Genomic DNA, 27,086 nt, shown 5'->3' on the forward strand with positions numbered 1-27,086 from the left:
ATTTATTTTACCAGGTTAGATCAAGACTTAGTCACAAAGGCAAATAATATAAAGCAATATTACCTATAACATTCTTTTAGTATATTTGATATAAGTATACAATGACCACATCATCAAATAAGTGCCTATAAAGAAATTTGTTCATGTCATTCCTCACTGATTTGAATTACTTCATTCCCTAAATCACTGAAGATGAAGCAATCCTTCTAGGATTTCTATATAAATATAGGTAGTTCTTTTTCAGTTTTCATATATCAGATGAACCAGTGGAGGGTAAATACATTTTCCTTTCAATTATTTCTCTCCTTTATATTGGAATATATTGTTACCGAACTGCCTCCATCTTTATGAAGGTATATATACATAAATGCTCTCTTTACACACACACACACACACACACACACACACACACACACACACACACACGTATACTCACTTTGCCTCATGAGAAGAGATAGTGTGAGAAAAAAAATTCAAGACCCTTACACTGTTCTTTACATTAACTTGGGTAAGTTTCTAAACCTCAAAGAACTTCAGTTTCTTTATTTGCAAAGTGGAATTAATCATATCCACCTTTTGGGGGTTTTATGAAGATTAAATGAATATGCAAAACAAATAGATCCTGACAAATTATGGGCAATTCTTATTGCTAATTGTTGAATACATTAGCAGGGCAAAGCAAGCCATTCTTTACTTTTTTTCCACTAAGATCCAGGAGACATGGTAAGACTATATTTTACTTTTCACAATGTATAAAGTTGCCAATCAGAAGATGTAGGATTTAGTACTAGAAGATAATTTAGTACTAGGATAGAAACAATAATGGTATTGTTTCATGTGTTTTCTTAGAAGGAACTGAAATATACTCATCTGAAATTTTATTAACCATGGAAACTATGCTATAGTTTGCCAAATTATTTCAATGAATGAAGTTTTGAAATTTTGTATTTTTTTGGAAAAGCTTGTATACAGCCCAAACCCTTTTTTTCAACCATGAAATTCAGTTCATCATTATGCCAGAAGGACTTTCTGATGAGTTTTAACACACCACAACTCTCAGATGTAGTAGTTTATATCTAACCTTTTAAAAATTCTGTAAATTTTAGGCATTTGTGTAGATAGTATCCAGTGATGGCCACTACCAGTTTCTTCCTTCTCTGCTCATGTATGTTGTCCCTCATGTCAAGAGATGGGAGTCTAATTTCCATCCCCTTGAGTCTGGGCTGGTCTTAGTGACTAGTGTGACCAATAAAATGGGTCAGGAGTGATGCTCTGCAGCCTCTGAGCCTAGGCTATAAGAAGTTTCATATCTTCTTGGTTGATCTTTTGCGATGTTTCCTCTCAGAATCAATCTGACTTGCTGTGAGAAGTCCAAGACACATGGAGAAGACTAGTAGGAGCTCCAGCTTAGCCCCAGTTGTTAGCCATTATTAGTGACCAGCCATGAGAATGAGCCATCTTGGACGTCTAGCCCAGTGAAGGATTCATATGACTCTAGTCCAAGTAGCCATTGGACTGCAACCACATAAAAAAGCCCAAGTTAGAACCAATCAACCTATAGAACCATAAGAGAAAATAATAAATTGTTGTTTTAAGCCACCAAGTTCTACGTAGTTTGTTATATAACAAAAATATAGATAACCAGAGCAGCATTGTAAGCAAAAACATGGTACTCAAACAAACATGTTCATATAAAGATGGGGTATCTGTTATGTTAAACCTCAAAATATTAAGCAATTTGTGCCCTTAATAGGGCCTAAATCCTGTTTTTGATTTTAGTGTAATGAGGCTTCAAGAAATACAGTGAGTGTATGGTGTTAGATTTGAGGGGGAGAATTGAAATATAGCATTTTGGAGCTTGGAGGTTCATATGCATCCATCCATTCATTTAATATTGATTATGCAAAGCAATATGCCAGGTGCTGTGGGGGATAAAGGCATGAGTCAGAAAGCTGTACCAATATTAGCATTTTGGAAGGCCCTCCCTTTTCCCTCCAAAGACAATAAACCACAGTGTTCAAGTTTCCTGCTGGGTTTTCATTTGGTGTTCTCTCCAGTTTTCTTTCTTCCATTCTTTGGCCATTTTTTGTTTTTTTCAGGTTGTTTGTTTTTTTCAGTGTTTGGAAAGTGTAAAAAGAAAAAATAAACCCTTAATTTGAAGGAAAAATAGTTACTTACATAAGGACATGGTAATCTTCAAAAAAAACAAACTAGTAATACTAGTAAGCAATCTAGAATTTTGGTGAAGATTTTTATTTTTATTTTTGGCTCCAATTTCTACTGACCCCATAAGATTACTGTTCTTTCAGTGTGATTTAAGCTCATGATCTGGTATAAATGACAGGATGGATAATAGAATTCTTATGTAGCCCAGATGCTTGAAAAGTGATAAACCAACTATTAATTGCTTTCAAGTATTATGACTGTGAAGAACATGGGCTTTGAAGAGAGAAAACCTGGACTCTTTCTAAATCTGACAGTTACTATTTTTTTACTTCAGGTAATTTTGAAAACATTCTAAGTTTCATTATCTATAAAGTGAGTATAAAAGTGGTCTTGATATCCAAAGGCTATTGTGAGTATTAGCTGCAGTTATGCACATAAAGTACTTGAAAGGGCTCTACTACACAGTAAGAGAACCAACATTTTTCTGAGATCATGATCATGGGAATTACATTTTCTAGGGTGTAAAAGATAGAGATGCTGAGAGTTCAATGTGATTTTATTTAGGTTCCACAGTCAGTGGGGCAATTAAAAATTATCTAGATCTATTTACTTTTTACAAGTGGTTTAAAATTTTTAAAGGGTCATTTAAAAAGCAGTGCAAGCTTTCTTTAAATGAAATCCCACCTAGGTGGATCATTTGTTTGATTGAAATGGGGGTGGGGACCAGTTTCACTTTCTGCAGTGGTTCTCTTATGACAAAAACCTAATGGTTTAGCAAAGTCCACTTTAAAAACTGCTGCACTACTATAGGCTATTTTTCCTACGTTTGCAGCTCTATTTCTTTCTAGTCCTGCTTTGCCATGTGTTGTAAGCCCTCAAAACTCTATATTATCCTAAATGTCCTATGTCATTTCTTGCCTCCCTACAGGGGTTACAGCTTCTCACTCTGCCTGGCTAGTCCTAATCTGTACTTTTGGTATTCAAGATCAGCCTCTTTGCACCAGCTTGGAGGTGAAAGGATGTAAGGGGAATATGTATTAAGGAAAAAAAAAACGCTTAAAATGCATTAATTTGCTATTGCAAATGTTTTATACCAATTACAAAATGAAATCATATACGTTTCACCCTAATTGCTCAAGCCCACTGAGCTACATTTTCATCCCATAGTTTTAAGTTTTATAATTTGGGATTTCTCCAAATACATTCTAGGGAAGTTGGTGAAGGCAACTGGTGAACACAGATGTTATTTAATTAACTTATTTAGCCAAATCTTGATAAATCCTAATATACATTTCCTTAAACCAGGAAGTTCCTTTCCTTGAGTTCCTTTTCTGACTTCCAGAAATTTTCAGGGATGTTGACCTGTATTCATGAAATTTTCCTGGTTTTAGTTCTTTTTATAGTGCCCACAGTAAGTCCAGTCCAAACTCCACCGAACTTAGAGTTGCTACCGGCTTCTTGTGCCCCTAAAGGTTTTGCCTCTGCTGTCACTGATGAGGCTGGGTGTCCCCTATATTTGGCATAGGGGGTCTTAGATCCTGCTCTTGAACCTGTAAAGTGTGAATAAGAGCATCTCTTATGTGTTCTAACACAGGGAGGAACTAAATGTTTGCTTGAACAAATAATTGCTTGAGTAACTGGTGACAGCTCTTTTAATTAAACAAAAATCAAATTATAAGAATAAAATATGCTTATTTTAAATTGTGAAACAATAGTGGTGCATGTAGGTAAAAAGGGGGAATCCCCCATTTTTTGTCCATTTTGTTCAAGTCTTCTGTATATTTTTATTTTTTTGTTTGTTTCTATATCATATATTTACTTTTTTATCAGTGCTCTTAGTAGGAAAGAAGAGAGAATGAGGCAGAGGCAGTACTTGGGAAGATAATGGATGAAAATATACCAACTTTGTTTTGATTAGCATTGTATGATATATGTTTATCCATGCTTTCGTTTTCAACCTTTCTGTTCTTTCTGTTATATAGTATCTTATAATTAATAAACAGTTGGAATTTTTAAAAAAGTAGTCTAAAATTTTTTGTCCTTTAACTAGAACATGTAGTGCCTTTAGTGTAATTACTAACATTTCAAATTGTCCTGTGTCTTCTCTCCTTTCTTAGAATTATTTTTTATCATTCTCTTCTCCTACTTTGGAAGTTGTATACTGTATTATGTTTCCTTTCTTTTAGTGGTTTCCCTAGAAATTATAATGTGAATAATTAACACATCAAATTCTAATGTCAAACAAAACCTTTACCTTTCTCCTACACAATACAAATCTTAAAAACCTTTAATTCCATTTACTCTCCTTTTGATTTGTATTACTTTGCTAGGAAATTTAATTACATAATTTTTTATACTCCAAAATACCTTGTTACTATTATTGATTTTATATAATCAAAGCTCACTTGGAGTTACACAAACACCTGCTAGTTTCTTTGATATTTATTCTTTCTTATATCTTGATCCCAACTGTATCCATTTGGGATTACTTTCCTTATATATGAGGAATATCCTCTAGAATTTTATGAGTGAAGGTCTGCTAGTGACAAATTTTCTCAGTTTTTGTTTATCAGAAAAATGCAATTATTTCTAAATGCATATTTAAAAAATGATATTTTCCCTGGATATAGAACTCTAGATTGACAGTCACTTGTTTTCAGACCATTGAATGTATCATTCCACTGGCTTTGGACTTAATGAAGCTGTTGAGAAATGAGATGTCAGTCTGTTGCTTTATTGAAAGATTCCCCCCACCATCCTGGCTTCTTTTAACACCACCTCTTTGTCTTTGGTGTTGTGTCGCTTTACTATAACATGAAATTTCTTCTGATGGGGATGTATTAGGCTTCTTAAATCTGTGGATTGATGTCTCATCATTTCTGGAATATTTTTGGCCATTATCTTCCCAAATATTTTACCTGCCTCATTTTCGCTTTCCTTCCTTCTGAAGCTCCGATAGAAAATATGTTAACATGCTAACTCTTATCCTCAATCTCTCTTAAATTTCCTTTCATTTTTCCCCCACTTCTTTATTTCTTAATATTGCATTGTAGATAGTTTTTTTCTGACCTATCTTCCAGTTCTTAATTTTTTTCTTCAGCTGTGTTTAATTTGCTCACAAACATATCAATTGAGTTCTTAAATTTAAGTAAATGATGTTTGATTTCTAAAGTATCTATTTTATTCTTTTTTAGGTCTGTGGGTCACTTTTTATAGTGTCCACTGATAAGTTAATTCTTCTCTTTATTAGGCATTTTATAATTTAGAGATATTTATTCAAATATCTAAACTGTCATTCTGTTTTGGCTTTTTTGTTGTTGTTCTTCTCATAATGCTTGATTTGATGTGTACATAGTAAGTTTTAATCCTAAGTTGCTTATTTTCTTTGGGAAATTATTTATGGGCATTTTTGAGTCCCTGGGTGAATATGAATTTCTCTAAGTATCTGGAGAGTATTTTTGTTTGTTTCTGCCATATACCTGAAAGAATTATGTCTGGGACAGCTTCAAACTAAACTTATGGTCTGAAGTCTTTTGTACCACACAAATGATATGGATTTGAGCTGCAAATCTATACAAAACTTGTTTAAGATTATGACTTCTCAGGGAAAATGTATCCTCTTTGTTCTCTTTAATACCAAGGCAGATTTTCTTGTAGCCTCCTGGAGGTGATGAAGGAGGGATGAGATTACTTCTGATTCACTCTCACTGAGCATGTGGCCACCTGAAGTCCTGGATAATTGGTTGGCAAAAGTCTCTTATAGACTTTCTAACTTGGGGTAACCTTGTGCTTTGTTTTCAATCCCATGACTCTCTGAGGCTGCAAAAATGAAATTCAAGTTTCTGGGTTTAGAAAATGCCCCCATGGCAAAAGCAGCTCAGTCCTCTGCTTACTCTTTGGATTCTCTTTTCCACTTAGCTTTGGATTGGCAGTAGTTTACTACTTTGTTATATCATAAATATTTTTAACATGACATTTTAATATTTAATCCAGTATTTTTAGTTGTTTTTGGAAAGATAATCAATCCATCCAAATTCCTAGCCACCATAATATCTGAAGCAGAAAACCCCATTTTTGTCTATACGAATCACGGCTATCACTCAATCATACGGAGACTTCTCACATTTCTTACTTTGTTATTAATAATTATTGGGTTGTATAACATTTTATTTGCATATGCCATCGTTCCAACTATATCATAAACTCCCTAAAACAACTTTGCTGTGATCTGCATGGCACCTGAACAGGGTTAACATAACTGGTGCCCAGAATATATTGGCTGATTGAAAGACTAGGGTACAATTTCTTCATTCAAGGAATATTCTGTGTTTTATTTATCAGTATGGCACCACTGATCCACTGGCAGTAAGTTATGCTCTTTAAGTTCTTTTCTCCATCAGTACTGATTAATTTGTACTGATCTTTCTCTACTCTCTGGGCAGGAACATTTGTCCCCAGGGGCTTGCATTCATGAGACAGAGGAGATTAGGGAATAGCATGCAGACTTCTTGCAAGTGTGTGTGAAATGGTAGTGAGAGAGATATTTAGTTTTCTTTCAATATCTACTACTTTTCTCCTGTTACAGTAGGGTTTTTAGCTAGATACATGGCTTCCTAGAGTAACAGACTATATTAGCCAGCTTCCTTTGTAGAGAAGCGTGAAATATAGCTATGTTCTGGTCAAAGGGATATAAGGAGAAATACCCTGTGTCAGCTTCTAGGACCCTTCCATGTGAGACAACTGGCATGGACACAGTGAGCTTTCTTATCTCTTTCCCTTAAAATGCTGCTTAGGATATATGTGATGGCTGTAATTCTGTCTCAGTCCATGAGCAAAGACTATGCCCAGAGGATGGCAGAGTGGAAAGTTAGAAAGACCTTGGGTCCCTGTGGACTTTGTGAAACAGGGCTGCCCTACTGCCTCTCTGGATTGTTTGCCTCTTTTTTACCTGAGAGACAAATAAACTTCTTACTTATTTAAGCCACTATTATTTTAGGATGCTGTTGTTCACATCTGAACATTATCTTCACTAATCTAGTGAGTAAACACTTAATTCCAGAAACTATGTAGTCAGGGATTTGTTTATAAATATCTGGGATCCGTGACATGACTTCTAGTAACACCAATTAATGGTTTTTGTCAATCCTTAGAGGTGGGATTGGATGGTAAATAGCATAACCTAAATATATAATATCTGTTTTATGTGTTTAAATTAAATGCATAGTGAACTCTACAGCTTTCAGTATGTTTTGAGTTTTATTATTCTATAATATCTATTCCAGGGCTTAGAATTGGTTAGATTTCCAACTCATTACAATATAGACAGGATAGCAAAATCCTACTATTGATTCCAGAAAAAAGAAAACCCAAAAATGATAACTAAAGGCAAATTCACTTATGGATAAAGATGCAAAAGTCCTAAGTAAAATAATAGCAAATTGAAGCAGTAACCATACATCATAACCAAGAAGGTTTATTTCCAGGTTTGCAACTATTGTTCAACATTAGGAAAGTTATCAGCGTGATTCATTCTATCAATAAATTAAAAGTGTGTGTATGAAGGAGATCACTCAATAGATACAGAAAAATTCCTACTCTTGATAAAATCTCTTAGCAATATAGAAATAAAGAGAAAATCCTTTAACCAAACATAATGTATTTATAAAAGACCTTAAGCACAAACTTTACTTAATAGTAAAATACTGGAAGTATTCACATTAGAGCCAAGCACAAAGCAAGAACGTTCACTACAACTGGTAGTACTCCACATTAGAGGAGAAATCCTGTTTAATTCAATAAATTAAAAAAATTATATTATGTAGAAATCATATAAGGTTGGCCTTTTATCACACTGTTTATATTACACTATATATCAGGGGTCCCCAAACCCTGGGTCATGGACTGGTACTAGTCCGTGGCCTGTTTGGAACCAGGCCACACAGCAGGAGGTGAGCAGTAGGCGAGTGAGTGAAGCTTCATCTGTATTTAGAGCTGCTCTCCATTACTCACATTACTGCCTGAGCTCTGCCTCCTGTCGGATCAGTGGTGGCATTAGATTCTCATAGGAGCACAAACCCTACTGTGAACTGCATGAGAAGGATCTAGGTTGCACACTCCTCATAAGACTCTAATGCCTGATGATCTGAGGTGGAGCTGAGGCAGTGATGCTAGCACTGCGGAGTGGCTGCAAATACAGATTATCATTAGCAGAGAGGTTTGACTGCACAGAGACCATAATAAATCAACTGCTTGCAGACTCATATCAAAACCCTATCAGTGAGTGGCAAGTGACAGTTAAGTTGCATCTGGTGGCAGGCTTTATAGTGGCAAGTGAGTTGATGTACTTCAATTGTACAGCTGCATCTGGTGGCAGGTTTTAAGTCAGAATCCAACACTTATTTTAGTCTGCATATGGCCCGCCCATTATTTTATTTACCACTTCCATCCGTGCCTCTTTCCTGCACTGTGCACTTGTCTCAGTCACAGTTTTGGTAAGCCCACAAGCGAACCCTAGCCAAAATGAGTAAAAAACGAACGTCGCTGGAGAGCTTCTTAGAAAAGTGGGAAAGACACAATGATGAGACAGAAGAAGACTCTTAAGACTGCCAACAGAAAGAAAGCTGCATTTAAAGGAAAATACCAAGAGTGCTACTTAAATGATGGGTTCATTGCAACAGGTGATTCACATTCTCCAAGACGCTTTGTATAATATGTGGTGACCAGCTATCCAATGAAGCCATGAAACCTTCAAAACTGCTTCACCACATGGAGACCAAGCACCCTGCATTAAAACACAGACCTGTGGAGTTTTTCAAAAGAAAAAAATGTGAACACGAAGAGCAGAGGCAATTACTGAAGGCCACCACTTCATCAAATATGTCTGTACTGAGAGCATCATTCTTAGTGGCTAACCGCATTGCTAAAGCTAAGAAGCCCTTTCCTATTTGTGAAGAGTGGTTCCTTCCTGCTGCTAAGGACATTTGTTGTGAACTTTTAGGAGAGGCTGCAGTTCAAAAGGTGGCAGCGGTTCCTCTTTCGTCTAGCACCATAACTAGACAAATTGATGAAATAGCAGAGGATATTGAGGCACAATTATTATAGAGGATTAATGAGTCCCCGTGGTACGCAATCCAGGTTGACGAGTCTACCAATGTTGACAACAAGGCGACAATGCTTGTTTTTGTGCGATATATTTTTCAGGAGGTTGTGCATGAGGATATGTTATGTGCACTTTTGTTGCCAACCAAAAGCACAGCTGCAGAACTATTCAAGTCTTTGAATGATCACACATCAGGAAAACTGAATTGGTTATTTTGTGTCAGTATATTACAGTCAGAGAGGCTGCCATGACCGGACGGCTTTCTGGTCTCACTACTCGGGTCAAAGAGGTCGCATCTGAATGTGTCTATGCACTATGTCATCCATAGAGAAATGCTGGCTAGCCAAAAAATGTCACCTGAACTCAACAGCATTTTGCAGGATGTAATTAAAATTATCAACCCCATTAAAGTACATGCCCTTAACTCACGTCTGTTCATGCAGCTCTGTGAGGAGATGGACACAGAGCACACACGTCTTCTCTTATACACAGAGTGAGATGGATTTCTAAAGGTAGACCACTGGCCTACCTTTGAGTTTTTGAGTCATGAGAGATGCTCCAGAGATTTCTTTTAGAAAAACAGTCACCACTGGCAGCACATTTCAGTGACACCAAAGGGGGTGCAAAACTTGCTTACTTGTGTGACATATTCAACCTGCTCAATGAACTCAATCTGTCACTTCAGGGAAGAACAACAACTGTGTTCAAGTCAGCAAATAAAGTACCTGCATTCAAAGCAAAACTGGAATCATGGGGGCGACGAGTGAACATTGGGACTTTTGACATGTTTCAAACATGAGCAGAGATTTTGAAAGAGACTGAGCCAGGGCCTTCTTTCTCCCAGCTGGTGCACGATCACCTATATCAGCTTTCAAGAGAGTTTGAGCATTGCTTGCCAACCACAAAAGACCCCCGTACCGGGAAGGAATGGATCCACGACCCGTTTTTGAATAACCCAACTGAATAGACTTTGTCTGTGCTAGAAGAGGATCGACCGCTTGAGATCGCAAATGACGGTGGCCTTAAAAGTATGTTTGAGACAGCTTCAAATCTTCAAACATTCTGGATTAAAGTCAAGGCAGAATATCCTGAGATTGCCACAAAAGCACTGAAAAGCCTGCTTCCATTTCCAACATCCTATCTTTGTGAGGAAGGGTTTTCTGCAGTGACAGCATCCAAAACACTATTATGGAGTAGACTGGACATCGCAACATGCTTTGTGTATCACTGTCTCCCATCACCCCCAGATGGGACCATCTAGTTGCAGAAAAACAAGCTCAGGTCTCCCACGGATTCTTCACTATGGTAAGTTGTATAATTATTTCATTATATATTACAATATAATAATAATAGAAATAAAGTGCACAATAAATGTAATGCACTTGAATCATCCTGAAACCAACCCCCCGGGTATGTGGAAAAATTGTCTTCCATAAAACCAGTCCCTGATGCCAAAAAGGTTGGGGACTGCTGCTATATATGATGTGATAATTTTCATATTACTTATATAACACATGATAATATAAAAATCATTATATATAATATAAATATCATATATATAATAAATATAAATATAATGCCACTGATGCAAAAAAAATCAAATAGACTGATGGGACTCAAACAGAATCTCCAAATAAATTCATGTATATATAAGAATTTAATATATATAATAAAGGTGGCCTTCGAATTCATTTGAGAAATGCCTTCCTAAATAAGGCAGAAAATCTAGAATCTAAAAAGGAAAGAAACCAGAGAGATTTGATTTTTGTAAACTAATTAAACAAACAAAAACACTAAGTATGTTAAAAGGTAAACAAATTTAAAAGGCAAGTACTGAACTAGTATAAAAATATGTATATATGTGTATATAATAAAAATGATTGCTTTAGCAAAAAATATGTACATATGTGTGTATAACAAGGAATATATAAAAACCAATAAGAATTTAAATCAACCAATAAAATAAGGGCAAAGCATATGAAATATTACAAATAAATGCATGAACTTTTGAAATAATTCTAACTCTGCCATGAAAATTAGGGAAATGAAATTAGAACAATTATGAGATATATATATATATATATATATATATATATATAATATATGTGATATACATATATCTGCCTAAAATGAGAAAAAAGTGAAAAAGAGTGATAATATTCAGGTTTGGTGAATTTGTTGGGAAATGGTGACTGAATATACTATTTGTGGGAATACAAATTGGATAAGCCTCTTTGAAGACCCTCTGAACTTCTTTATCAAAATTAAAAAAAAAAATTAACACTTGAGCTAAATTTTAACCTTTATACATATAGGTAAAGACTTATGTACTTAGATATTCACCTAAGCAGAGTTTGTAATTAAGAATAATTGAGGGATTTCCCTTGTGGTCCATCAATTAAGACTCCGTGCTTCCACTGCAGGGGGCACGGGTTCCAACCCTGGTTGGGGAACTAAGATCCCGGATGTTGCACTGTGGCCAAAAAATAAAAAATTAAAAAAATTAAAAAATAAAATAAAATAAAATGTATTGTTGAGTGTTTAAAAAAAAATTGAGATTAGCCTAAATGTAAATCAATAATGGAATGGTTAAACATCAGCTTTATGAAACAGATATTCTGCCACAGTTAAAAAGACTTAGAAAATATCTGTAAGACATACTTTTGAGTGAGAAAAAATGATGTTTTCAGAACAATGTGTATGGTATAATTTTCTTTACGAAAAAGTTTGTTGTAGGGCTTCCCTGGTAGAGCAGTGGTTGAGAGTCTGCCTGCCGATGCAAGGGACACGGGTTCGAGCCCTGGTCTGGGAAGATCCCACATGCCGTGGAGCAACTGGGCCCATGAGCCACAACTGCTGAGCCTGTGCGTCTGGAGCCTGTGCTCGGCAACAAGAGAAGCCACGATAGTGAGAGGCCCGTGCACCGTGAAGAAGAGTGGCCCCCATTTGCCGCAACTGGAGAAAGCCCTCATACAGAAACAAGGACCCAACACAGCCAAAAATAAATAAATAATAATAATTTTTAAAAGTTTGTTGTATACATACAAATTCTATACTTAAATGCATATGATAAAGCATGGATAAAAGTTACTGATGTCCTTTGGGAATGATCTATGAGAGGCAGGGAGAAAAACACCTCAGGTGAAGTGAAAGATGGTATTTACTTTGTAACCTAAATACTTTTGTATTATTTGAATTTATTTAAAAAATTACAGCCTAAGGAATTTTTAAAACAATTACAAAGATCCAAGACTCCTTCTTTCTCATTTGGGGTTATTCCTGCATGAAATGCTCTATCTGTTTGTAAGTCCTATAGAATTCCATATAGCCATTTTAACGAAACCCTGACTGATCATTAGGAATTAAGTATACATATGAAATAATTTTGCAGGAATAAAAGCAGTATAAAATGTTAGCTATTGTTACAGTAAATGTGTAGCTATACTATGCTGACAGTGGTTTCACTCATAGTAGGTATACAGGTTCTAACAATGCCATTTGTTTAGGTGTAAACACAATTCTTAGTGAAGACTTGGGCTAAGAGAGTGCATTTCTATTTCTTTTGAGACAACCTTAAAGAGCTTGAAAATTGGGGAAGAAAAAATTTAGTGAAAATTGGTAGAGGATCTGTTTCTAGAGTGTTTCATGTTCTGCTAAGTCTAAAAATCCTCCTGAAGGGACAAATGTCCTTCACATATTACCTGTAATATATGTTTTCATTGGGTTAGGAAGAAGCAACTTCAGCAAGTCCTTTTCAAGGAACCCTGTATCTTACTTGTAGCCACTGGAATGCCTATCACATTTTCACTACTTGGTGGAAGCACATGTTTGTCAGATGAATGCAAATGATGGTACTTGTTTTTTGACACCATTAATATTCCAGAAAGTCAAGGTTTTCACTTGAGAAATAATGCAAACTTAAATTGGGAATTTATAATACCCAGTGTGAAACTGTTGAGACGTTTCTAATTTATGGTGAAAGAGAGGTGAAGAACTTGAAAAAGGGGAAAATGTTCTAGGTTATTTGATGTTAGAGGAAGGCAAAAAGTTTCTTCTTTTATAGTTGGAGAAAACAAACTGATGAAAAGTGTACCAATTGCATTTTCACCAGTTACTGCTGATAGATTCAACTTCATATTGATTCTATTTATGAAACCTGATATCCCCTTTTGTGACTCAATTAAGAACCCTGCCAGTGGACAGTGGGTCTAGCAACGCATTGGGAGACAGATTAGTGTGTTGAGTGCAGACTGAGACCAAAGGGACAAGCCTGTTGACTCCAGAAGACCTACATTTTCAACCTGCTGTTGAAATGTCAGCATCTATGGAAATTGCAGCCAGAGAGGCAGCACTGAAGTTTACTGTAAAATTCTAAAATGGGAGGAGGTCCACTGAGGAAAGGCCTCAATAAAATGGAGGAAATTGAAAGCTTAGCAAGCAAAAATGCATGTCTGGGAAATATTTCTAATGTGGGATTTCAGGGCATGAGTGTGTGAAAGAATGACATGGAGACTCAGTTGAAGAAACTGAGAACAAGGGACATCATGAAGCAAGAGCTGAGCTCTTGATTCATGTCTTGTTTCATTTCTTGATACATCAAGAGCAACTTCCTGGGTCTGTCTACAGCCCTTTCTACTATATCTGGTTCGTAGATTTCCTTTGGGAAGAGAAAGCTTTTTCTCAGAAACAGCACTGAAACAGGTCAACATGGCAATCTCTATGGATAGAAAAACAAGGGGTGGTAAGGCGTATGGTGAATGTTGATCAGCTCAATAGTGGTAAAAGTACATTTTGGGATAGAATGTGGCTAGAAAACTTCTCTTCTGGAACTGGGTAAAATGCAATATTAAAAGCCGTATCAGCCAATATGAAAATAAAATTGGAATCTTAAACAAATTGAGATGCAAATATTTATAATGCAGATTCTAAGTTAATAGAAATGATTTTTCTTACTGAGAATAATGGCTGTTTAAATAATTATCCGTGCTTCTGTACAGAAAGTTTGATTGTTAGGAAACCATTAAAAATAACCCTGGGCTGTGTTAAATGCACGGCTTGGGTTCAAAGTATATTTAGCATTCTCTTTTGACAATCTTTGTCAAAGGCATTTCTTCCACTTTAATTTTAATGGTAGGTGTTTGAACCTAACTACTTAGTTAATTCATTAATGGGTTCATTGTACATTTACTGAGTACACGTTCTGTACCAGATACTGTACTGGAGATAGAGTGGTGAATAAGACAATAGTGGCCCCTGTCATTATGGAGTTTTCAATGTAGTGGACTTTGGTAGAGCGGTACAATGTCCCTTTATCAGAATTTTTTAGATAAGTTTTTATGCTATGTATAAAATTAATGCATAATGTTAATGCACAATACAGGAAAAGATAAGGATGGACAGGATAGATGAAAAAGTGGTATCTCTTATTCCCATCTCTTGCAGACAACAATTGTTAAAGTTGTGACATATTGCTTTCAAATTATTTTTTGAAGATGTAGAGATCTATGTGCCTTTTCTACCTTTACCTGTCTATTTGTCATCTATTCATCTGTCTGTTCCTCAGCACGAATATAGAGGTGCATGAGCACATGCACAAACACATATACAACCATTTTGTTAAATGGATAAAATTAAAAGAATACAAAGCATATTCTTGGCTAGCCCACATCTTTATGCACATTTAAATTAAAATAATATATTCCTCTTTGAAAAATAATTCACATTCAGGTCCTAAAAGTTGAGTAATATCTAAATCAAAACCTCAATTTCCCATTAAAATCAAAGCTTCTTCTCTCCATTCAACCTATTGCTTTTTTTTCTTTATCTTTTTTTATTGAACTATAATTGACATACATTCGTTTCAGGTGTACAACATAATGATTTGACATTTGTATAGGGATATTCTTATTTAGTAGTTCTCAACCTGGTTAAACATTAGACTCTCCCAGAGAGCTTCCTAAAAATAACCCATGCATGGGTCTCACTTTCAGACATTCTGATTTACCTGGTCTAGAGAGGGGCCTTGGCAACCGTGTTTTTAAAAACTCCTTAGGTGATTCTAAGGGGCAGCCAGAGCTTTAAAAACTCCCAATACTCAGGCTATACCCCTTACCAGGTAAATCAGAAGCTTTGGGTGAAGCCCAGACACAAAGTATTTTTTTTTTAAAGATCCTCAGGTGATTCCAATTTACACAAAGTTGAAAACCAATGGTTGAGACCCACTGAGTTGGTTGGCTTAAGGCTTAAGCATGTCAGCTGTTTAAAAAAAAAAACAAAAAACTTCCTGAACCAGGTCAGGTCTAGATAATCACTGTAGTAGGGTCACCAGTAAAGAATTCTAAGCTTTATCTACTCTGATAGTGGCTTATTTATGGAATCTCTCCTCAATTTCTCTATGAATGCAAAAGGGGCAGGGCAAGAAAGGTATGGAAATCACATGAGAAATATTTCAAAATACTTTTAGCACAATAATTCATACCATATCAAACTCCACGGCAAATCATAGTGATGAACAAAATTGAAGAGCAGAATTCACTTGGTTGTGGCTATAATGTTAAGAGGAGCACAACTTAGAAGGTATGTAATAGAAATCATAGCATCTTCCTGTGAATTCTAGGACAGCAAATAAAATAATAATTACAATAATTTTCCTGTGACTCTCTAACTGTTAGAGATGCCAGTGTAAACTAGATTCCTATATAAATTTCAAAGAATGCTAGAAAATACATTAAAAATATTAAATTCGAGAGAATTTCTGTTCAGAGACCAACTGAAGTATATAGTTAAGGTGTGCATTTTTAAATATTTATTTATTTTCTTTCTATCTCTCTCTCTCTTTTTTTTTTTTTGGCTGCATCGGGTCTTTGTTGTGGTGCCTGGGCTTCTCGCTAGTTGTGGCTTGTGGGTTTTCTCTCTCTTAGTTGTGGCACGTGAGCTCCAGAGCGTGTGGACTTTTTAGTTAGCTGCATGCGGGCTCTCTCGTTGAGGCGGGCGAGCTCAGTAGTTGTGACACGCAGGCTTAGTTGTCTCACGGTGTGTGTGATCTTAGTTCCCAGACCAGGGATTGAACCTGTGTCCCCTGCATTGGAAGGCGGATTCTTTACCACTGGACCACCAAGGAAGTCCCAGGGTGTGCATTTTTAAGATAGAAGACATATCTCTTTTGCTTTTACTTAAAAATAATTTTTTTTTCAAGCATTCTAATGGTCACGTGAAAGACATTTACTTGTTTTTACATTACTTACCCTGAGGAAGGAAGAACAAACGTGGAGTAGCCCTCCTGGATCACGAGGAATCAAACTCCATGCTCTTCATAATTATAAATGTCAAGTAATGGGGTAAGTCCAGGACACTACACTTATTCAAGCTTCCACACACATCTGTTTAAAATACTTAAAACAGGGGCTTCCCTGGTGGCGCAGTGGTTGAGAGTCCGCCTGCCGATGCAGCGGACACAGGTTCGTGTCCCGGTCCGGGAAGATCCCACATGCCGCGGAGCGGCTGGGCCCGTGAGCCATGGCCGCTGAGCCTGCGCGTCCGGAGCCTGTGCTCCGCAACGGGAGAGGCCACAACAGTGAGAGGCCCGCGTACCGCAAAAAAAAAAAAAAAAAAAAAAAAAAAAAAAATACTTAAAACAGACACAACATTTGCATTAATGGCACAGTGGCATTTCTCTGTCACAACTGAGAACCATTTTAAAATTGTACCACTTTTAGTCTCTATACTGATTTAAACAAACAAAACAAGATTTATATCTACCATGTAGGCGCTTTCAGTTCAATATATAGGGACACTATAGCTTCATTGCTCAAGAAGTTCCATTCAGCAGAAGAAAAATATGGATGAATTCTATGGCTCTTGTCTTTCACGAGAAAGACGTTAAGTGTTAAAGGGAGTCACTTCACACCTGAACTCTGTTGCCTGGAAGGTGAAAGGGAAGTGGAGGCAGCCAATCAGCGGCTCGGGATGGCAATTTCCGCCCCCATAGCCCGCCCATGCGCTGACGTCAGGGAACTCCGGATTTCCTGGCGACTAGTCCGCTGGTCGGAGCACTGTCACATCCGGACAGCATCCCGGATCCGACGCCCGGCCCAACCCGGTCCAACGGGTCAAGACCAAGGGCCCTGGAGCTCAGCCCGAGCCTGGCCGCCTGTCTGCCTCCTGTGGTTCACCTCCTGTGGTTCGCCTCCTGCGGTTCGCCTCCTGCGCGCATGTGCCAAGGCCACCCGTGCATTCAACCTATTTCTGACCCACGTGGTGGCGCAAGGGCCCACAGCAAGGAAGGTGAGCACGATTTTTTATCAAACTTCCCTTGGACTCTCCACTATTTGAACAAGCGAGGGGAAATTAGAGAAAAAGAGACAAAGTCTTAGTACTCGTTTAGTTCTGCCTTGCATAATATTGCTGGTTAGCCATGTCCGTCGTTTTAAAAAATGTCCAAATATTTTCAGTGATTAGAATGGATTTCTAGTTCTTTAGAGGCAGTTTGCACTTGCATGTACACACATACACGTGCGCGCACACACACAAAGTTGTGCTCTACACTGTTTCCACAGACATCTCTAACTTCTTGACCTGTCCTTCCTCATTGCACCAAAAGCTCCCACTCTCCCTCTCGGATGGGCCACATCCTTCATACCACGTAGCCCTCAGGAATCTTGTGCGTCCTTGCTTTGCTAAATGGTTGACGTACCAGCTGCCCCATACAACTGTCCTATGTCCTTACCTTGCTAACTCAGGTGACTCCAGCCCATTGTCTTCTTTCAGATTGAGAAGCAGTTTGCAGTCCCCCCAAATTCCAAGAGATACCCATCAAGCTCTGTCAAAAGTCTCACTTTATTTCAGTTCTGTGCAACAATAGGACCTACCATTCCACGGGGTTGGGGCTCATGCGTGATGCCAATCTCTCTATTTTGTCCTATTCCTCTATGGTTGTTTTTTTGGAGCATTTGAGAGACAGTTTGAAGGGAAGGGAAAATGCCATTATACCCTATGTGAGTTTGACTAATCGTCTCAAAGTTGCTCTTTTTTTTTTTCAAAATTGCTCTTTAATCCACTTTTGACTTCACTTAAGTACGTTAGATGTGGTGGTGGAGGGCGTTAATAGTTGCTGGACCTGTTCTGCTCTTTTCACTGAACCTCCATGGATGGGTCTAGCATCTCTCTTTAGAATGTGCAGTTATTTATAACCCATTGTTCTCAGTTTTGGGGCCTCAGCCAAAATTCTAAGACAACAGGAAGAGTCCTATTCAAATTCCTGTCATATATATATACAGAGAGAGAGGAGGGGAGAGAGACACAAAGTTGATTTTATATTGCTTATGCAGTGCTTTCTAACTTTTTAAAACTTATAATTATATCCTGTGCATTTAATCATGTCATTATATTTTGGAAGTGTTTCATATTATTTCATCTAATAAAAGGGTCATAATTTATTTCCCTTTTTAATCGTTTAAAGTGTTGTTTTTTTCCATTTGATTATAACAGTAATATCTACTCATTAAAGATATTTAGAAAATACAAAAAAGTACCAAGAAGACAACAAGACCATTTGTAACCCCATGAAAAAGAACTACCTACAGTTTTGTATGTTCCCTTCTAGGTTTTCTTTCCCTGAATAGGTATAGATAGATATATGGATATATAGAGGTAGTTGTGTCTATGTGTATATATATGCATATATCTACATATATGCATTTTAAATCTCATTAATACTTTGTATTATCATACATCTGCATTTAAAAATGAATGAGGCTTCTACTGTATACAGTTTTATATCCTCTTTTCACTTTCAATTATATTTTAATCTTTCTTTATATTCGAGGTATTTTTAAAACCTTACTTGTTATTACCATAAAATCACATGCATTAGGTACAGAGAATTTAGAAGATATAGATTAGCAAAAAGGAAAGCGGTCACAGTGTTAACTTTTTGGTATTTATGCATTCTGAATCTATCAAACAGCTTTTAGGTAGAAATGAGGTCACAATAATATGAATAGTGAAATCTCCTAGCTCTTCTGCAGAGCTGTCTCTCCTGTTCCCACCCTCTCCAGTTATTTATGGGTGTTCCTCACCTTAGAATGCTAGTCATTCTGTTTCTGCTGCTCCTTCATCTGTTGGTAGCAGCTGAATTGAGATAAGAGAACCTCTTGGGTGGGTGTGGTGTCAGCTGCATGCTCTAGTCCCTAGAACCACGACTTTTTGCCCACCTGGGAGCTCAGTCCAGTTAGTTTGACTGAGCCCCTTCTCTCCCTCCAATTCTCTCCGGGGACCTCATAGTTCTGCCTTGAACTCTGTCCTTTGTACCATCATCCATCCACGTCCTATGGTCTGAGAGTTATGTCTGTGTGTATGTGCAATTTAATTGTAGATACAATTTTAAAAAACATACCCTTCCCCAGGGGGTGCTTCAGCCCTGCTGCAATTCATTAGAGTTGTTAAGAGGGAAGCTGACACTGGCAGTACATGGTTACACACACACGTACACGCTTTTATAAGTATGAGATAATTTTTATAAAATACATGATATTCTATACCATGTGCTTTTCTGGGTGTGTTTATCATGAAATATTTTATGTATTTAAATATTTTTATCTGCATATGTATGTGTACATAGTGGTTTTAAAGATTGGTCAATGGATTCTTTGACACTCCTGTACTCAAGAGGTACAACTTAATTACCCTACCCTTGAATGTGGGCTGAACTCAGTGACTTGCTCCTAGTGGAAGGGCATCACTTATCATATTAGATTATAACAGACTGTGCATCCATCTCAAATGCCACCCCCTACTCTCTCAAATCTGACTCAGAGAAACTGGAGAGAATAAAAATGATTATTGTTTTAAGCTGCTTAGGTTTGGGGTAGTTTGTTATGCAGTAATAGATAACTAACACAGGATAGATACACGATAGATAGATAGATAGATAGATGATAGACAGATATAAAGAACATCTAAAATACAAACCTGTGACCTAGCACTTAGCTTGCAGCATGCTTTGCCACTTGGTGTATCCTGAATACTTTTGTAAGTCTTTAAGTTTTATCCTATAATATCATTTAAAAATGATTGCTAGTATTCTGTGGTATAAATATAATTCCCTTCACCCTAATACCAAAGTTCGGTTATTTAATTAATTTCTAGTTATTCATAATTAACAATTCTGTGATGAACTATATATAACTGTATAGTCAGGTTCTTAATTGCAAGCAACAGAAACTTTTTCTTGCTGATTTAAACAGAAAAAGGAGTTATTAAAAAGGTATTAGACCTAAAATGACTTCAAAATAAAAAGTAAAAAGAAACCCTGAAAAACAAAAGAAAACAAAAGATATTAGGAAATGGACAATGTACTGTATAGCTCTATGGAGTATAAACAGCTGCAGAACGCATCCAAATAAAACCATAGAAACTGTCCAGTGAGGAAAATGAAGTCATCTCAAAACCTTAAATGCTGATCCAATACCAGCAACACTCACTGGTCCTGCTGGCACCACTGCCATACTTGCCCTAGGAATTCTCCTTGGTTCAGCTGCCACAGCTACCTGAGAGGATTCTCTTGGTATCTGCTTCTTTTTGATACTGACTCCTGAGTCCGGGGTTGATGAGTGTGACTGGTGGAGCCTTTGTCACAGGCCCATGTCTTCCAAGGGAGAAGGGAAAAATGAGAACTTGGCAATTTTAGTTTCTATACTGGGAGATAGGTTGGATCTCTCAGCGAGAAGGGGGATTAGATACTGAGAAGTGAAAAAGAGTGCCAAACATGCCCTGAAATCCACGTTGGCACGTGCAACATTGACTTGAACTCTTCCTCCAATAGTTAAAAATATTCTCTCTCCAACTTAATGCCGCTAACCTTCATGCTTCCAAAATGCATTCTCTTCCTCCCCAAAAGAGGAACACTACAAGTCTCATTCCTTACTGCATCCTGACAAATCCATTTTTCTTCTAGTTGATTTATAATCCGTTGTAATCCTATGGGGCACATTGAAAAGTTGTTCAGAACCAACACATCCTCTACAAAATAGAGGGAGGAAAGGGTAGGAAAGAAGAGAGAAGTTAATTAAATATACAAACAGAGGGGAGGAAGAAAACACAGGATATTGTTGCAGTCCTCTTTTTGTAACTGGTCATGAGGCTGAAAGTTGGCAGTTAAGACTTTTACATTGCTCATTTCAGGGATGTTTTAAAAAATTTAGCCAGTACCTCAAACGTTCAAGTTTCTTATCTGATGTGGTGTCCCAAACCTTCATTCTTGAGAAATCTAAGCCTTTGGTTGTCTTTCCTAACAGAGATGGCCATGGTCTCCCAATTAATTTCATCAATTAACAAATAAGAGCAGGAAGCACCCCAGGGCATTTTTTGAGTTCTATCAATATTTCTTACTGTCCTAATTATTGTGCAGCAGGAATTCTAATCCCTCTTGACAGTCAGGATCAATCTCAAAAGTCAACACCAGAATTCCCTTTATTGCCTATTTACTTAGTGCATGAAGAGCATGAATTGGCTGGGTGGTATTGTCAGTTTACCAATTAATGACTCCATTGTTGTATCTTCTGAAGCATTCCTACCTTGGTTACTAGGACAACCAAACCAACAGCGCCCAGAGTTTCATGGATGGAAAGCTAAATTTTGAGAATGCCTGTATTTTGCACAAGGCCTTTTGAAATCTAGGATTTCTTTTTCCGTTTTGGTCAATTGATCATCATAAACACCTCCATGATAGCTGAGGCAAAAATAAAAGTAGGGATTAGTAATGTGGCTCCAAAAACTTGTGCCTTCAGAACCTAATCAAGTCCAGTTGTATATATCCATTTCCATTTGATGGTGGAGCATTTTGGGGCATGCCTGACCATAGACAAGTGGATTAATACACATATTCATAACGTGACATTGCATGTCCCATGGTCACATGTTTAGTTGTAGCCTGGTACCAGAGACAAACCAGGATCTATTATTCAAAATAAGCACAGACACTTGAGAAAAGGGTAACGACTTTGCCCACAGATTTCTGCTGTGATTCTCCTATAGGGGAGAAAAGTAAGTAAGTCTTAGATTTCCTGGATATAAAAACAAGGTAGTGAAGCTACTTCCAGAAGTGTCTGGTCAGCTGAAGAGCCTTCTTTTCCTATGGGATCTTACTTGAAACTGGCACCCTTTAATATGTCTCATAAATGCTCAGATGGCACACTCAAAAGTGGTTATGTTTTCTCTCCTAAAACAAAAATGGCCCAAGTGTCATGCCCTTTTGTAGTGGATATAAAATATTTTACCTTATTATCTACTTTGTTTGGGAGAGCCCATGTTGCCCTGGAAACATCATTTAGATAAGTTAATATTAGGCTTCTGTATTTTTGTGCCTTTATCTCCTATTTTCTGGCAAATGTGTATTTTAACCAGGTATATTTTACCTAGGCGTCTTACTATTTCCCATGAACCAGAATAATGTCTGTCAGATGGTGAGTCAATCCACTTCTCTAAAGGGAGTCCAGATTATCTCTTATCAAGACTCATAGATATGGGATTTCCTATATATAGGAGTCTCAGGAAAGTGACAAATGTCTACTACAGTAATGAATGATTCCCATTAGGTCCAAATTTGCAGTCAAGTACAATTAACACTCAAAGTACTTCCTGATTTGAATAAGCCTGAGCAATACAAGTACACTTGATAACCAGGCTCTTAAAAAGGAAGATCATTAATTAAGTGCATCTTTCAAACATAAAACCCCATGGACTTCTAGTTACTTTTTATGATACCTTGATTCTATGGCAAGACATCCTTCAAAATTTTTTGATTTGTGTTGTTTTGATGTGGAAAAATGTGAATGTTTCTTCAAGGACAGATTCAAATTTTCTGAACAACACTAGGCTCCTGTGGTCATTTGTCCTGGGGACAAAATGGATAAATGAGTTTAGACCAGGTTGGGCAAGAGTCACCCACTACACTGAATCTATCATGCTTTTCTTCCCTTTTTAATAACAGAAAAGGGGATAGTTCCTGTGTGGTTAATTTATTGTCTGTGCAGAGGTGGGGAAATATTACCAAATTGTTAGTTTGTCCATACTTTATAAGACGTTCCCTGCTTACTTTTTCCTGTTTATTCAACAGATCCTCCATCCTGTTCTTGTTTGCCCAACCCAGTCATTTGGAATTTCTTTATCTCTTTTCATACACATTTCCCACAAGACATTCCAAGGGTAATTCCATAAGCATAGCTTTTAATTATGAAGAGAGAACACTTAGGGAATGCCATATTTAAAACATTTTAAATTCCAGTTAAGTGAAAATTTTACCACAGGACACAGGTATTTCAAATTATGAGGAATATCTGATAGGTGAGTATTAGATCACTTCACATTATGCTTATAAGATACATACTGCACATGTCTATGATTATTTTTATAAGTGAAATTTCTGGGTCAAAGTGGGTACATGTTCATAATGGGTTGGAATAAACTTGGCCCCAAGAAAAAGATGAATTAATTTATAACTCTACCAATAAGTGTAAAAAGAGCTTATTTCTTCATACCTTGGCTAACCTCAGATATTACAAATAAACAGTCTTTGACAATTTGTTAGATAAAAGGTGTTATCTCCTTTTAAAAAATGCACAAATCACATATTTTTATAGGTTTCTTATATCATTTTTTGAATTGAAATTTTTGTCTTGTTGATTTCAAACAACTTTTTATATACTAAGAATATTAAGCATGTACTTGTTATTTATAGCTAAAACATTTTCTCCAGTTTTTAATGTGGTTCTAGTTAGAAGAAATACAAGTATTAAGTATATATGTGGTAAATATATTTATATTTTCCTTATTTTTCTTTGCCTAGATAAATTGATAGCATGCCTAGAAAATATTTATGCTAAATTTGTATAAATGTTCTCCTATAATTTCTAATAAAACATTTGGTTTATTGCTTCAATATAAATCTTTATCCAATCTGTAATGTGTTTTGGGGTATATCTTGGGGGTACTGATCCAATCTTTTTCCTCGACAATAAGATACTCAATTTATTAAATAAACTGTCCTTTCTTCCCTGATTTAATGCACTATCTTATCCCACACTGAATTCTTAAGTGTGCTGGTACTTGGCCTGTTTGTGGACACACTTTCTTGTTCCCATTGTTTGGTTTGATTCTGTGCCTCTACAATGTTTTGATTATTGCAGATTTTTAAACATTTTATACATTATATTCAGTTTTTAGTTTGACTTAATTTGGTGAGAACATAATTGTTTCCAAATGAAGTTATTTTCTAAATTATTCAATTTGTCAAAACTATTTAATCAGGAGTTTTATTCCTAAGACATTCCTATAAAGTTGTTTTGAATTCACATTATATTCCTAATTTAAGTTGTTATTTATGACATTTGTATTCATCTCTAAAACTATATTAGTCACGGTTTTTTAGTTTTAACAATGTTTAACTGGTTTCAAGGCACTATGTTGCCTTAGTAGATAACATATTCTATATTTTACAGGTCTTTGTTTTGATTCCCTTTTTAGTGAGTTCAAATTAGACTTGGAATATTTTGTTTTCCATGGATCCATCAGTAATATCCTTTATTAGCTCATATAGACACACACACGTGAACATAAACACACATAAGTATATATCTAAAGCTCTATTCCTGTTGCTAGTATATAAGTTGATATTTTAGCTGGGTATAGATTTGGGGGGAGATATAAAATTTTTTTCCTTAAAAATATCTGTAGATGTTACTTTTTAGCATAATTCTTAATTTTGAGTTATTATTCAGATAGCTCTAGGATACTGCTTATTTTGTCCCAGAGGACTGTGTTTTGGTATTTGACCTGTTGCATATCTTAGATATCACTTTGTTATTAGATTATCACTTCATTATTCTCATGTAAAATGACTATTTTTATATGTTTATACTTATTAATTATTTCATTGTGTTTCACATTTTGTGTTCCTGAGTATATATCTGGGACTTTCCTAATTTCTTTTTATGAAGCATACTATTTTTCTGCCTATATACTTATTCTTTGTTTTTATAATTAAAAATTTTCTTCAGCAGGGTTTAGGTAGTTGGCATCTTTTCAGTGAAACTCCCTGCAGCATGCAGATATAAACAGCAGTCCAAAGTACTCATTGTGCTTGCACTGCAGTTTCAAAAGGTTTTGTACAGTTACAGCCTTGATTTTTAATTCTGTTTTAATGTTTTGTTTTTTTCTTGGGATTTTTGTTTTGGAGTCACTACATGGTGGGTTATTTTTCAGTTTTGTATGTCTCATCACTGATTTGATTTTTCTGTGCTCTTCATTATACTCTATACTGATTTTAATACAGATTTTAATTATTCTCTTGAAATGCTATTTTTATCCCATCATTCCCTTATTTCATCCAACTGAAGGCTTATACCTGGACCTTCTCTCTATTCCACACTTCAAGCATGTTCAGTTTTATTTCAATTTGATGTATATCATTTCATTTGTTTCTCTAATTTAATAGAGTACGTGCTTTCAGGAAATTTCTGATAACATCAAATGATGCTTTCTTATAATTGTAAGTCTTCTGCCCCTTGATGTATCTTTTCCTTTTTTCCTTGTGTAGAATCACTTCAAATTTTCTATTATTTAAAATTTATAATTACCCATTCTTGAATAAAAGAGATTAACTCAGGCCCAATGTTTGTCATGAAGCCACTTAGGTAGTTGTGTTTAGCTATTTCTTGTTAGATCTTAAGCTAGTATTTGGATGATGTGCACAATTATAAGCTGAATTTTGGAGGGTTGTGATAACTTGGGTAGCATCAGCTCTATTAGACTGTAGAGGAACCTCTTACTGCTGTGGCAAGCTTATGGAAGGTAATTTTTCTTGAATAACTTGAGGCATTATATGTTTCTTTCTCTGTTAGGGGAAGTGCATTTAAAACTCCAGTCCCCTGAACTGCTCTGAGAGTTGTTATTGTCCCTGTCACTCTTGGTTCTGGACTCATATCCCAATGTGCCATTACCCCTTCACTTTATTTGTTTATTTATTTATTTTTAAAATTTTTATTGGAGTATAGTTGGTTTACAGTGTTGTGTTTCAGGTGTACAGCAAAGTGAGTCAGTTATACATACACATATAACCACTCTTTTTTAGATTCTTTTCCCATATAGGTCATTACAGAGTACTGAGTAGAGTTCCCTGTGCTATGCAATAGATCCTTATTAGTATCTATTTTATATATAGTAGTGTGTATATGGGATTGACATATACCCCTTCACTTTAAATCTGACAATTGTTACACATTGCTGAAATTGTTGTTCATTAATAGGAGAAAAGTAGGAACGATTAGTGTAAGAGAAGGATGAGCAGAAGGGGGGAATTCTCTTGAGTGCTAGTAAGGAAATTTGATGTGAACATTGATTAATATTCAAAATATTACTGCTGCAACTTTGCAGCTCTGTCTGTGGTGTGAGGGTAGGTACAGTGTTTTCAGAAGAGAGAACATGTATATAGGCCAATAGGTGGGAGAGCCCGGGACTGTAAGCAGATTGTATGAATGGACTACATATAGAAAAGGATGAGAAGGATGAGGCCGAGGAGGAGGCCAAAGTATTCATCACTGGATATACCTGCCTGTGGAGTTTAACTTTATCTTGAAGGATGTATTGGAATGTTTAAAGCAGGTGTGTGACATGTTGGGACAGAAAGATCTCTTTGGCAATAATTTGATTGGAGCAGGAGGAGACTCCTGATTCAGAGAGCACATAGAAGTCATTGCAATGGTTCAGGCAAGAAAAAGGTAACATTCTGGAGGGAAGATGAAAGACTTTGTGATTGGAGTAGAAGGCA

Source organism: Kogia breviceps, chromosome 6 (assembly GCF_026419965.1).
Source record: "Kogia breviceps isolate mKogBre1 chromosome 6, mKogBre1 haplotype 1, whole genome shotgun sequence".
NCBI lineage: Eukaryota > Metazoa > Chordata > Mammalia > Artiodactyla > Physeteridae > Kogia > Kogia breviceps.